Here is a 12694-nt window from a genome sequence, read left to right on the forward strand (position 1 = left end):
ACCCTTCTGGGTCTCCAACAAGGTTTGACCCCTGCTGAGCCCTGCCCTTGCATGTGGAAGCCTTTTGTCCCCAACTGGGAACAGTCTGGCCAGGTACTTCTCACCTGAGTCAGAATTAGGCTGGCCTTCCTGGTTATTTCCCTAATTTATTCAGGCCACATAGTCGGTCCTTTGTTACCGAAGTCTCAGCCAGGGTTCCCCACTGTGCTTGACAGATACCTGCTAAGTGATGTTCTTTGGATATATAGTTTGGTCAATAAAGAAACCAGAAGAGGCTCTCTTCCTCTTCTGGCTTGACACGAATAACCTGTGTGTGTGTGCTTCTTTCATCCCGCAGGCTTTCGCCCGATTCTCGGTACCGTGTCGGTGCTGGCGCCGACAGTGTGATTCAGTGCTGAACACTGAATTCCCACTCTCGATCCATCAAATCCAGTCCTGAGTATGTATTTCAGAGAGATTTTGTCATTTTGAATCAACGATGGTGACAGATGGTTGTGAGCTACCATGTGGATGCTGGGAATTGAACTCAGGACCTCTGGAAGAGCAGTCAGTGCTCTTAACCACTGAGCCATCATCTTTCTAGCACCCCTCAGTATCCTCTCTTTCATAGTTCCATCCATTTCCAAGGCTAGACCCTGGAGACAGATGTGAAAGACTTGGCTGGGTGGACTGGTTGCATGCAGAGCAGAAGGGATCTGGCAGTGGTGGCCAGGAGAGCAGGTCCTGGCATCTCACGCTGCAGCCCACACTAGCCTGGGATTTGCAGTTTCCTTCCTCCTGGAGCCTCCTGAGCCCTGGGATTACAGACACCACACCCTATGCTACAGAGATTTAAAAAAAAGATTGTTTCCACAAAACCTCATAGGAATGTTCATAGCAGCACTTATAAAAAACAAGGAAGAAGGGCTGGAGAGATGGCTCAGCGGTTAAGAGCACCCAACTACTCTTCCAGAGGTCCTGAGTTCAATTCCCAGCAACCACATGGTGGCTCACAACCATCTGTAATGAGATCTGATGCCCTCTTCTGGTGTGTCAGAAGACAGCTACAGTGTACTTATATATAATAAATGAATAAATCTTTAAAAAAAAAACCAGGAAGAAGATAACCTAATTGTCTCCCATGAAATGAATGGAGAAGTTTCTGCCAAGACCCATGGTCAAGCATGGTAGTATAGTGTAGGCCTGTAACGCCAGCTCTTGGGAGTCCAGGCAGCAGGAGGATCACAAGTTCTGGGGCAGGGTGTGTGTGTGTGTGTGTGTGTGTGTGTGTGTGTGTGTGTGTACATGCTATGTTTGTGTTTACGACAGAACAAGTATGTACTTGTAGAAGCCAGAGAGATTTTTTTCTAAACAAGAGTTTTCAGTATGTATTCCTGGCTGTCCTGGAACTCTGTAGACCAGGCTGGCCTCAAACTTGCAGAGACCCCGTCTGCCTCTGCCTACTGAGTGCTGCAATTAAAGGCGTGCTTCACCACTGCCTGGATTCCCACATGGGTGTTTGAGACAAGATTTCCCACTACAACTGAAGGGTTGCCAGTTTGGCTAAGCTGGCTGTTTAGTGAGCCCCAAGAATCCACCTGTCTCCACCTTCCAAGTGCTGGAATTATAGGTGTATGCTGCCACGTCTACTTTTTATGCGTGTTCTGGGGAGCAAACTCAGGTCCTCTGTTTTCAGGGCAGGAATCTCCCTACCCTCCTAGATAACTTTTAAAAAAGGTTATATATTTTGTTTGGGACAGGATCTCATGTAGCCCAGGCTAGCCTTAAACTTGCTATCTAGTGGAGGATAACTTGTATCCTTTCTGCCTCCGCCTTCCAAGTGCCTGGGTTACAGGCACCTACCACCTTACCTGTCAAGTAGTACCTTTTGAGAGACCAAATGTCGTGGCATTGTGTTATATCTGCCTAGTAATAATAGTAAAGGAGGAGTCAGGTGTAAACCGTCAAGGCAGGAGGAGAAACAAAAGGTAGGTAACTTAAAACAGCTGCCCCAGAACCCTCGTTTACTCACAGGGTGCACTCCCCAAGACCTCACAAAGGGCGTGTTTTTTTTTTTTTTTTTTTTTTTGGTCTTTTTTTTTTTTTTTTTTCGGAGCTGGGGACCGAACCCAGGGCCTTGTGCTTCCTAGGCAAGCGCTCTACCACTGAGCTAAATCCCCAGCCCCACAAAGGGCGTGTTTATTTTAGGTAAAACAGTTTAAATAGTGAATATGAATATTTGGTTTCTATGTCAGTTGCTAAGCCATTTCTTCCCTCCCTTTCTTGTTTTGTCCCTTTCCCATGGGTGGCCCGGCAGCCATTTTTTTTTTTTTTTTTTTTTTTTATTGTTGTTTGACCTTATCCCCCTGGCCACAGCTGATTGGGTCACAGATGGCAGCCTGCCCCAAGCCTGACCAGTCTGAGTCTCTTGGGCGTTTGGTATAGGCAGCTCTTTGTTCTCTACAGGCACCTGGAACCGTTGACATAAGCGTCACCTACACAAGAGGGCGGAAAGGCCGGCTGTAAAGGCCAAAGTGGAACAAATTAGCATAGGAGAACGGGGCTGAGAATAGGGCATCCAGCTTTCTGCTGAGGTCCCGCATCCTTGCCCTGCCCTCTTGGTTCGCTTTTGTTCTGGAAAGAGCCTGCCTATATAACCTTACAGTAAATGTTCGTACTGAGTATCAAACCCAGGCAGAGCAAGTACTTTACTGCTGAGTACTTGTCTCTAAAGGTAAGCCTTCTAAAACTTAGAATCACATAAACAGGGCGCTGGGCAGTGTGGCACACATCTGTAATCCCAGCACTCGGAGATAGAGTCTGGAAGATCCAGAGTTCAGGGGCATCCTTGACTACCTATGAACTTTGAGGCTATCTTGGGCTATGCAAAACCTTGTCTCAAACACACACACACACACACACACACACACACACACAAACAAAACAAAAACCTTGATTGTTGGTGCTAGGATCCAACAGATTGAAAATGTCACCAGAGATGTAGGTGTTAGAACAAATGTTTGTATGAATGCAGAAAATTAGACAGAAGTGGGAGGCACAGCCTGAGGCAGCTAATAGTAAGAAGCAATAAATAAATTAGCAGTCCATAAAAAGAAATGGATCTCTATAAAAAGCGGAGCCAAGAGTCTGGGGCCATTGAGTCCAGTTGGTGACACACCCAGGTGTGCTTTAGGGTGTCATTTGGTTGTTGAGCATTCAAAGGCTGGCATTTGCCACCGTGGTATACAGCCACAAGGGCTTGTCAAAAGAAACAATTACCACTGCTCCCAAGTGTTGCTCACAAAAGAATACCGGAATGCCTAGGCATTTAAAGATGAAAGGTTCGCTCACTTGGCACAAAGAGGCTAAATATATCATCACTATTTAACATCCTTTAGGGCCTGGAGAGGTGGCTCAGTGGTTAAGAGCACTGACTGCTCTTGCAGAGGTCCTGAGTTCAATTCCCAGCAACCACATGGTGGCTCACAACCATCAGTAATGAGACCAGATGCCTTCTTCTGGTGTGTCTGAAGACAGGGACAGTGTATTCACATAAAATAAATAAATCTTTAACATCCTTTAGTTGCCCCGAAATAAACTAATATGGATATAATCCACCGATACTTGGATATATATGTGTTTACCTGTTTCATTTGCATTTTCATAGTGATTGATAACATCATAAGGACAGACACCACGTGATGCTTCCTCTCATGTTCTTATTGGTCATTCGTACATTGCTGGAGAAATGTCCGCTCAGCTCTTTTCATTTATTTTAAAAGATGGTTGTCTCTTTGGGATGTAAACGTTCCCTATATACTGTAGGCAGAAGCCCGTTGGCAGATTTCTGTTCTGCCAGCATTCCTCCTGTCTGATGGGTGGGGAATTACAGAATCACGTAACGGAGAAAATGAAGTTCTAGGAGGGAACAGCCCAGAGTCAAAGGCTGTGAACTACACCGAAGCTACACAGATTCCCCTTGAAAACGTACAGTGCCGATCCCACTTAGGGTGTGCCTGTTGGGTAAGGTTCGGCTGCCAATGAGGGGCATCCTTAGGTGACTGTCTAGTCTTCCCTGGGCTACGGGGACTTTTAGTGCTCACACTGGAGAAGCAGACGCCGAGGTCAGGTGTGTGGTGTATGCCTACAGTTCCAGGAACCTGCAGGCTGAGTTAGAGGATTGCTAGTCAGGCCAGCTTGGTCACACAGTGAGATCCTGCTCCCTCCAAGAAAAGAAAAGAAAGCCTGAATGTAAATGGGAGTGATTGCTGACATTTTGACTTAATCTAGCCAACTTCAAGAAAGCACCTAGAAGGGTTGGGGATTTAGCTCAGTGGTAAAGCACTTGCCTAGCAAGCGCAAGGCCCTGGGTTCGGTCCCCAGCTCCGAAAAATAGAAAAGAAAAAAAAAAAAAAAAGCACCTAGAAGAATGTATTCTCTTTTAGGTAGGATAGGGTTTAAAATCCGGAGTTTGGGGGGCTGGGGAGATGGCTCACTTGGCAAAGTACTTGTCTTGGAAAATATAACGTCATGGATTCAGATCCCTTACACCCAAGAATGGAGAGTGTCTGCAAACCCAGCACTGGGAAAAGCAGAGACGTGGAGATCCCTGATGTTTATTGGACATCTCAGGTAACCCAGTGAGCGCCAAGTTCAGGGAGAGACCTTGACTCAGAAACTAAGGTGGAAGGTAACTGATTGACCCCACCCCACGTCCCCTTGTCCATTCCAAGCATTTTGTGTTTCCTTCTGGAAATGGTAGCTAAGTGGAGTATGGACTGTTTAAAGCTGATCTAGATCTTCTGGGAAAGAAGGGCTGTTGCAAGAGCCAACAGGAAGTGTAGCTTCTCAAGGTGAACATCTTGTGCTCCTGTCAGGACAGCTTCAAACTTAGGGGAAGATTTGAACCAAAACAAAACAAGGCTATGGGAGTTGTGTGTGCCTTTGACGTGGTTCATCTCCTTATAAAAACCCATCTGCTTTTTTTTATTGTTTGCTTTTGGTCTGAAGACAAATAGAAAGGGAGTCTGTGTTACTCTTTTCAGTCCCTCAGCCATTGTTAGCAAAGTAAACAGCCTCTAACTGCCCTGACCTAGACTCACTGGGGACCCAGGCTCCTTCGGCTCTAAGCAACAATTTCTGTTTGCAAAGCATCATAGTAGCGATTGGTATTCAGACTCCTGCTTTACTGATGATAAAAACTCAAACTCATTATATCTGATAAGCCCTTCGAGTCGCCTTGCTTTTCCTGTTTCTTGGGCCTCTCTCCATCTCTGTCCTAAGATAAAATAGTTGTTAAAGCTGGCAGCTAAGAGAGAAGGATCACAAGACTCTGGAACCCTCAACGTAACCACATTTTATTTTTGGGCTTTGGTTATTTGAATGTAGGTAAGAATAACCTCTATAGGGGTTGGTTCTGATGCTCTGATCGGAAATGAATGCTGAAGGTCCTGTTCCCCAGTTGGTTCTTGATTGATCAATAAAGATGCTAGCAGCCAATGGTTGGACAGAAGAGGCAGGACTGCTGAGCTATGACTAAAGGTAACTGAGTAACTAAAGTGAGGGCAGATTTAGAGGTCGACGTTGAGATGGGAGTGGAAAGAAGAGTGCGATAGTGGAGGGAGACTTGGGAAAGCCCGGGTATTGAGCTAAAAGCATATTAAAAATAAGATAAAGTGTGTGTGTGTGCATGCGCATGTATGAGCATGTGTGAGCATGTGTGTGTGTGTGTGTGTGTGTGTGTGTGTGTGTGTGTGTCTGTGTGTGTGTGTTTCATCCTCGGACCCAAGGGAACCTGGGCATGGCTGATAGCAGGGTCCGACTAGAGCTTAAAGGGGGGCAGTAGAAACTACATGCTACAACCCAGGCTAATCCCAAAGAATTCTCTTAGGGTTTTAGAATTTGCCGGAGGGTTCATGCACATACGTGAATGTGGAGACCAGGTCAACATTGGGTATCTTCATCAATTGCTTTTCCGTTTGTTTTTTTGTTTTTTCCTTTCACTGATTGGCTAGAAGGGCTGGCCAGGCAGCCCTAGGGATCCTCCCGTCAGCCTCCCCTGTCAGCTGCAGAATGACAGTCTGCCCCTCTGCGCTTGACTTTCTATATGAGTAAACTTAGAATCCGAACTCAGGTCCTTCTGTTCACTGCAAGCACTTTATCAAATGACAGGCTCATTTATTTAGTTTGAGACAAAATTCTCACTCAGTAGCCCAGAGTCTTAAAAATCACCCAGTAAGCCCAGTATGGTCGCGCATCCCTTTAAATACAGTACTCTGGATGCAGAAGCAGGCTGGTCTCTAAGAGTTTGAGGCTAGCTTGATGTATGTACAGAATTCCTAGCCAGCCAGGGCTATGTAGTAAGGGCCTGTCTCAAAAATTTCTAAAATAAAACTAAAACCACCTTCTTCCCCTGTACTACCAATGAGACAGTTGCCACATTTTGTGGCATCATGACTGCTGCCCTCTGGCCTCTGGTGAAGCCTGAGATCATCAAAAAGAGGACCAAGAAGTTCCTCTCACTCCAGTCAGACTGATATGTCAAAATTAAGAGGAACTGGCAGAAACCCAGAGGTATCAGCAATAGAGTACAGAGAAAAATTCAAGGGCCAGATCCTGATGCCGAACATTGGTTACCATGGCAACAAGAAAGCCAATCACGTGCTGCCTAGCGGCTTCCGGAAGTTTCTGGTCCACAATGCCAAGGAGCTGGAAGTGCTGCTGGTGGGCAACAAATCTGACTGGGCTGAGGTTGCTCACGGTGTGTCCTCTGAGAACCGAAAAGCCATCGTAGAGAGAGCAGCACAGCTGACCTTCAGAGTCACCAATCCCAGCGCCAGCCTACGCAGTGAGAAGAGGAATAGATGGCCTGCATGGATGTTTTGTGTTTAAATAAAACCACAAAACTGCAGTAAATAATAAGTAAATAAATAAATAAATAATAAAACAAACCCCACTTTGTACCTCACTCTAACCTTGAACCCCCAACAAGTCTCCTATCTTAGCCTTTCGAGTGTTGGGATTTTAGGCGCACCCCCAGGTTTTCCCAACTCCTTCCCCGTCTTATTTTTTTTCCCATCTTTATTAAATTGGGTATTTATTATTTACATTTCAAATGTTATTCCCTTTCCCGGTTTCCACACCAACATCCCCTAACCCCTCCCCTTCTATATGGGTGTTTCTCTCCCCATGCTCCCCCCATTACCTCCCTCCCCCCAACAATCATGTTCACTTTGGGTTCAGTCTTGGCAGGACCCAGGGCTTCCCCTTCCACTGGTGCTCTTACTAGGATATTCATTGCTACCTATGAGGTCAGAGTCCAGGGTCAGTCCATGTATAGTCTTTAGGTAGTGGCTTAGTCCCTGGAAGCTCTGGTTGCTTGGCATTGTTGTACATATGGGGTCTCGAGCCCCTTCAAGCTCTTCCAGTCCTTTCTCTGATTCCTTCAACGGGGGTCCCGTTCTCAGTTCAGTGGTTTGCTGCTGGCATTCGCCTCTGTATTTGCCGTATTCTGGCTGTGTGTCTCAGGAGAGATCTACATCAGGTTCCTGTCAGCCTGCACTTCTTTGCTTCATCCATCTTATCTAGTTTGGTGGCTGTGTATGTATGGGCCACATGTGGGGCAGGCTGTGAAACTCCTTCCCCTTCTAAATGTAGTCAGCCACTGAAGAGGCAGAGGGCACTCCACCCCTGAGTATTTGTGGGACTCTGCAGTGTGTGGGCTGTCCTGAGATACACAAAGTGCATGATGTTTGGTCATGATGATCCTTGGGAAGTGTCTGTGGGCAGCAACACTCCATGCTTTCTTTAGCTGCTTCCCTTCTGGTTTCTCCATCCCATGAGTTCTATTCCGTAGGGAACGGGAAGTGGGTGACAGCGAGGAATAATTTTCCTTGAGTCAGGAGAGGGTGAAAGTGCCATTTTTTTTTCCTGCCAAGAGCGTTGTTGGTCGTGTTTATCTTCCTGTAGCCTCCTCCCTCGCTGTCTTTTGCCTCTTTTTTTTTTTTTGGTTCTTTTTTTCGGAGCTGGGGACCGAACCCAGGGCCTTGCGCTTCCTAGGTAAGCGCTCTACCACTGAGCTAAATCCCCAGCCCCGTCTTTTGCCTCTTTATTGGGAGTAGAATAGAGTTGGTCTCAGCCTTCCTTTTGACCCTGACTTTAAAGATTTTGTCCTGAGCCTCCGGAGGCTAGGTGAGCACAGGCCTGCTTCATTCAGCCTGAGCTCTGGCCTCTCTCAGCTGCTCGCATCAGTGGCTACAACATCACATAAGCGACCACCGAGCCAGAGTCAGCGATACGCAAGAGGCTTGCTGCCAACATGTCCCTGTTCACCCTTGCACGTAGGGGAACACTCTGGCTGTGACTGGAGCAGAATAGAGGTCCAATACTTAATATGTTAAAATTCCATCAGTAAGTGTATTTTCTATTGGTGAACTAAAATAAAGCAATTCTTGGCTGGAAACTTTTTTTTTTTTTCAAAAACAACTTGATTCTTTCCAACACTTGAATTAAAGAAATATTAACAGACTATCAGAAGAACTTCCTAAACTGTGGTTATTATTCTCCAGGGATTGCAGAGTTCAATGTAGGCTTTGTGGGGGGGGGGGGGGGAAATGGCAACAGGGAAAGGTTTCTGAACACGCACCAACCCCAAATTAATTCAAAAGAAGCACGCCACGTTATGGATCCGCGGTTGGGTTATCTCAGACGAGAGGCTCCTGTTTTGTTTTGTTTTTAAAGATTTATTTATTTTTTTTTATTTATATGAGCATACTGTAACCACCAGACACACCAGAAGAGGGCATCGGATCCCATCACAGATGGCTGTGAGCCACCATGTGGTTGCTGGGAATTGAACTTAGGACCTCTGGGAGAGCACTCAGTGCTCTTAACCGGAGAGGCTCTTGTATATGATAAATTGCAGGGTTTTCACTGTAAACACAGAATTCTGCTCGTACAGACACATAATGGTTTGAGACTAGTGTTTTCCCACTGTCCATTCCTCAGAATGTAAGTATTAAATTAGGCTGTTTAATTTTTGAGACAAGGTCTTCCTGTGTGTCCCAGGCTGGCCTTTGTTGCGGTAAAAAAGGAAAATGGCACGCTAATTTATCTCAGCGGTTCCATACTGCCTGCCCCCCAGTATTCTCTGACCCAGGCGGTCCACGAGCCACGCTCTTTTGCTTTCACTTGCAGTTCCCTTGGCAGGTTGTTACCACACCAGGCACACACATCCCAATTCCGTGGTGGGCTTGGCGCGTCCCACCACCACATAGTCTCTTGAACTCAATTAAGTCTCCACATGAAAGAACACACCACACGATAAACTCTGATCTAATTGATAAGATATAATTTGCCCATCCAGACAGCACAAAGTCCTGTACACACCCATCCCTTAAAAATAGTCATAACAGCCTGTAACTATGCGCAGAGAAGAATCTTTTTTTTTTTTTTCCATTTTCTTTTTTTCGGAGCTGGGGACCGAACCCAGGGCCTTGCGTTTGCTAGGCAAGCGCTCTACCACTGAGCTAAATCCCCAGCCCCCGCAGAGAAGAATCTTAACCTCTGCCGCCATGTTCTCCCAGCTCCTTCTCCTCATCCACCTCCCTCCTGTTCTGGCTCCCTCTCCTTTTCCTAAAACTTTTGTCCCGCCCATCCTTCCTTCTCGTCCAATGACAGGCCTCGTTCTATTCTGTACCTGCCTTACTGCATAAAGCCATCAACCTACAGGCCTTGAACTTGTAACTCTCCTGCTTAGCCTCTGCCTGAGTGCCAGGATTACAAATGCATATCACGTGCTAAGCCTCATTACCCTGAACAGAAGCCTCGTTCCCGTAAAACTGTCAGCCCCCACTTTCCTGTCCCCTGGGTTCTGACAACCCACACTCTGGCTTTCTCTCTGTTTCCATGGACTTATCCTTTCTGGATATTTCCTATAAATAGGTTTGTGATGTGTGACCTGGCGTGTTTCTTCATTCAACACGGCGCTTTGAGATTTATCCACTGTTTTGTGTGAATCAATATTCTGCCCTTTTTGTGGCCGAATGCCATTCCATCGGGTGGCTTTGCCACATGTTGTTTATCCATTGATTCACTGGGAGACACTGGCTTGCTTCCCTCCTTTGTAAGCCATGCTGTTATGAACACAACCCACGGGACCCCTTGAATGCGTTTTCTGTTCTTTTCCGTATCTGCCTGGGCATACATTCACTTGATTATATGGTAATTCAGCATTTAAAAATGTTCAGAAACCTCTTATTTTCCTTTTTTGCGTCTCTGACGTATGACGTGCCCAGCCGTGTCTCTCCGAGCCAGGCGTTCATAGTTCTCCAGTGGCTCCCAGCAACAAGCAAGGTTCAGTGACAATGAGCCATTGATAGACCCTGATCCCTTGACCTTTCCCTAGTTCCACTTTCTCTTCTAACTGGGCAGAGCCGCCAGAGACGAACAGAAAGGCTCGTTTAGGGGCCTGCACAGCCTCAGTATGTCAGCCTAGTGGAGGCGTGCATGTATGTATTCAGAAGGGGCTCAGCTGTGGCCCGTGCTAGCCACGGCTGAGCCTCGGTTTCTCTGTGAACGAAGGAGACAAAAAGTCCTTGTCTCTGGGAGCTTTTATTCCAGTGCCAAGAGGCAGACAGCGGACAATGCAGATGAGTCAGAGCAGCCAGGGAAAACCGCTCGGGTTCCTCACCATGAGTGTCTGTAATAGTCTTGGTGCTTTAGAAAGTCTCTTCTGTGTTTTTTTTTCCTAGACACACCTCTGCAACCCTTCTATCTTCATAGTCTTTTTTTTTTTTTTATGAGATCAGCTTTTGGCTTTCTGAAGTTTTCATTTCACGGATTTCCACCCTAGTATTTCCCTCTGATTTCCTACGGTCGTTGCCACCGCTCTTCAGTGTGCCGAGCTCAGTGATTAGATTACTTTTTCTCAGCTTTCCAGTTTCCTGATGAATTCTGTAGAACCGCAGGCTTCTTTCTGTTGGAAGTTCCGTTTTGGTTTTGTCTACCCGCTTTGACTTGTAGTGTTTTCGTTCTCTTTGATTCTATATATTAATGTCAAGTATAAATCGAACTTTTTATTTTACAGTGGAGAGAGCATTTTAAAATGAAGAGGACCCGAGAGATCATAGACCCAGTCTCTCCTTTCACGCATAAGAAAACCAAGATGAATTCTAGACAGGTCTCTGTAGCTCAGAGCAGAGCTCTGGATAGCTCCTCTGTCTTTGAAGGAGAATTGCAAGTTCAAGACCAGCCTGAGCAACATAACAAGTTTCAGTTCAGCCTGGGTTACATAGTGTGTTGGTTTGAATGGGAATGGCTCCCTAGACTCTTGTATTTGAAGCTTGGGCCACAAGGAGTAGTAGGAAGGAGGAAATCACCCTGTTGGGATGGGTGTGGCCTTGTTGGGATGGGTGTGGCCTTGTTGGAGTGGGTGTGGCCTTGTTGGAGTGGGTGTGGCCTTGTTGGAGTGGGTGTGGCCTTGTTGGAGTGGGTGTGGTCTTGTTAGAGTGGGTGTGGCCTTGTTGGAGTGGGTGTGGTCTTGTTGGAGTGGGTGTGGCCTTGTTGGAGTGGGTGTGGTCTTGTTGGAGTGGGTGTGGCCTTGTTAGAGTGGGTGTGGCCTTGTTGGAGTTGGTATGGCCTTGTTGGAGGAAGGCTTTGAGGTACCATATGTTCAAGATAGGCCTAGTATGTCAGTCTCCTCCTGCTGCCCGTAGATCAAGTTCTAGAACTCTCAGCTCCTCCTCCAGCACCATGTCTGCCTGCACGCCAAATGTCTTCCACCATGATGATAATGGACTAAGTCTCCGGAACTGTAAACCAGCCCCAGTCGAACGTTTTCCTTTATAAGAGTTGCTGTGGGCTGGGGATTTAGCTCAGTGGTAGAGCGCTTACCTAGGAAGCGCAAGGCCCTGGGTTCAGTCCCCAGCTCCGGAAAAAAAAAAAAAAAGAGTTGCTGTGGTCCCGGCGTCTATCTCAAAGAAAAGAAAGAAGAGTCAGCCTCCAGCAATTTCACTCAAATGCTATTGAAAGGAATCTGTCTCACCAATCCCATCGTAAAACAAGACCCACGTACCCATCCAATTATTTATTTTGTAACTGCAGGTTTTTGTAGATCCAAGTTAGTTGAAGTCGGTTTCCCAAGAGGACTCCGCCTTCTTCTGAAATGCTCTCCTCACTCCTTTCTGCTCCGATTCTGTGTGTGGATCTGTTTCTCAGACAGCTGCTTCAGCTGCCTGCTTTCCTCAAGGTGCCTCCTTCATTTCCAGAACAGTCCATCCATCCCAACCCTTTCTTTTTTTTTTTGTTTTTTGTTTTTTGTTTTTTTTTTGTTTTTGTTTTTTTGGTTCTTTTTTTTTTTCGGAGCTGGGGACCGAGCCCAGGGCCTTGCGCTTCCTAGGCAAGCGCTCCCAACCCTTTCTTGATGGGACCTCTGGGCTCCATTCAGAAGTCTTCACCTAGCAAAACACAGTGATAGCCCACTGTACTGACTGGTGTGGCAGTTTCCCAACTTGCCAAGCAAACAAGACACATACCTTTAGGGGGAGCCTCTGGGGCTAATGCACCTTCAAAGGAGCCTCTCTTTTACCTCAGCTAAGACTTTCTGGCAGGGCCAGAGAGATGGCTCAGTGTCACCTCAGGTGCTTGTCACTAGCTGGGCAACTGAGTTCTGCCTCCAGAAGCTATACGCTGGTAGGAGAGAGCTGACTCGATCAAT

At 46.6% G+C, this 12694-nt stretch overlaps 1 pseudogene; it reads left to right on the forward strand.

Annotated features, from left to right (window-relative positions):
• Window positions 1–2137: 2137 nt before the first annotated feature.
• On the forward strand, window positions 2138–6889 carry Rpl32-ps11 (ribosomal protein L32, pseudogene 11; annotated as a pseudogene).
• The last annotated feature ends 5805 nt before the right edge of the window (window positions 6890–12694 follow it).

This window comes from Rattus norvegicus, chromosome 12, assembly GCF_036323735.1.
Source record: "Rattus norvegicus strain BN/NHsdMcwi chromosome 12, GRCr8, whole genome shotgun sequence".
In the NCBI taxonomy this organism is placed as follows: Eukaryota; Metazoa; Chordata; class Mammalia; order Rodentia; family Muridae; genus Rattus; species Rattus norvegicus.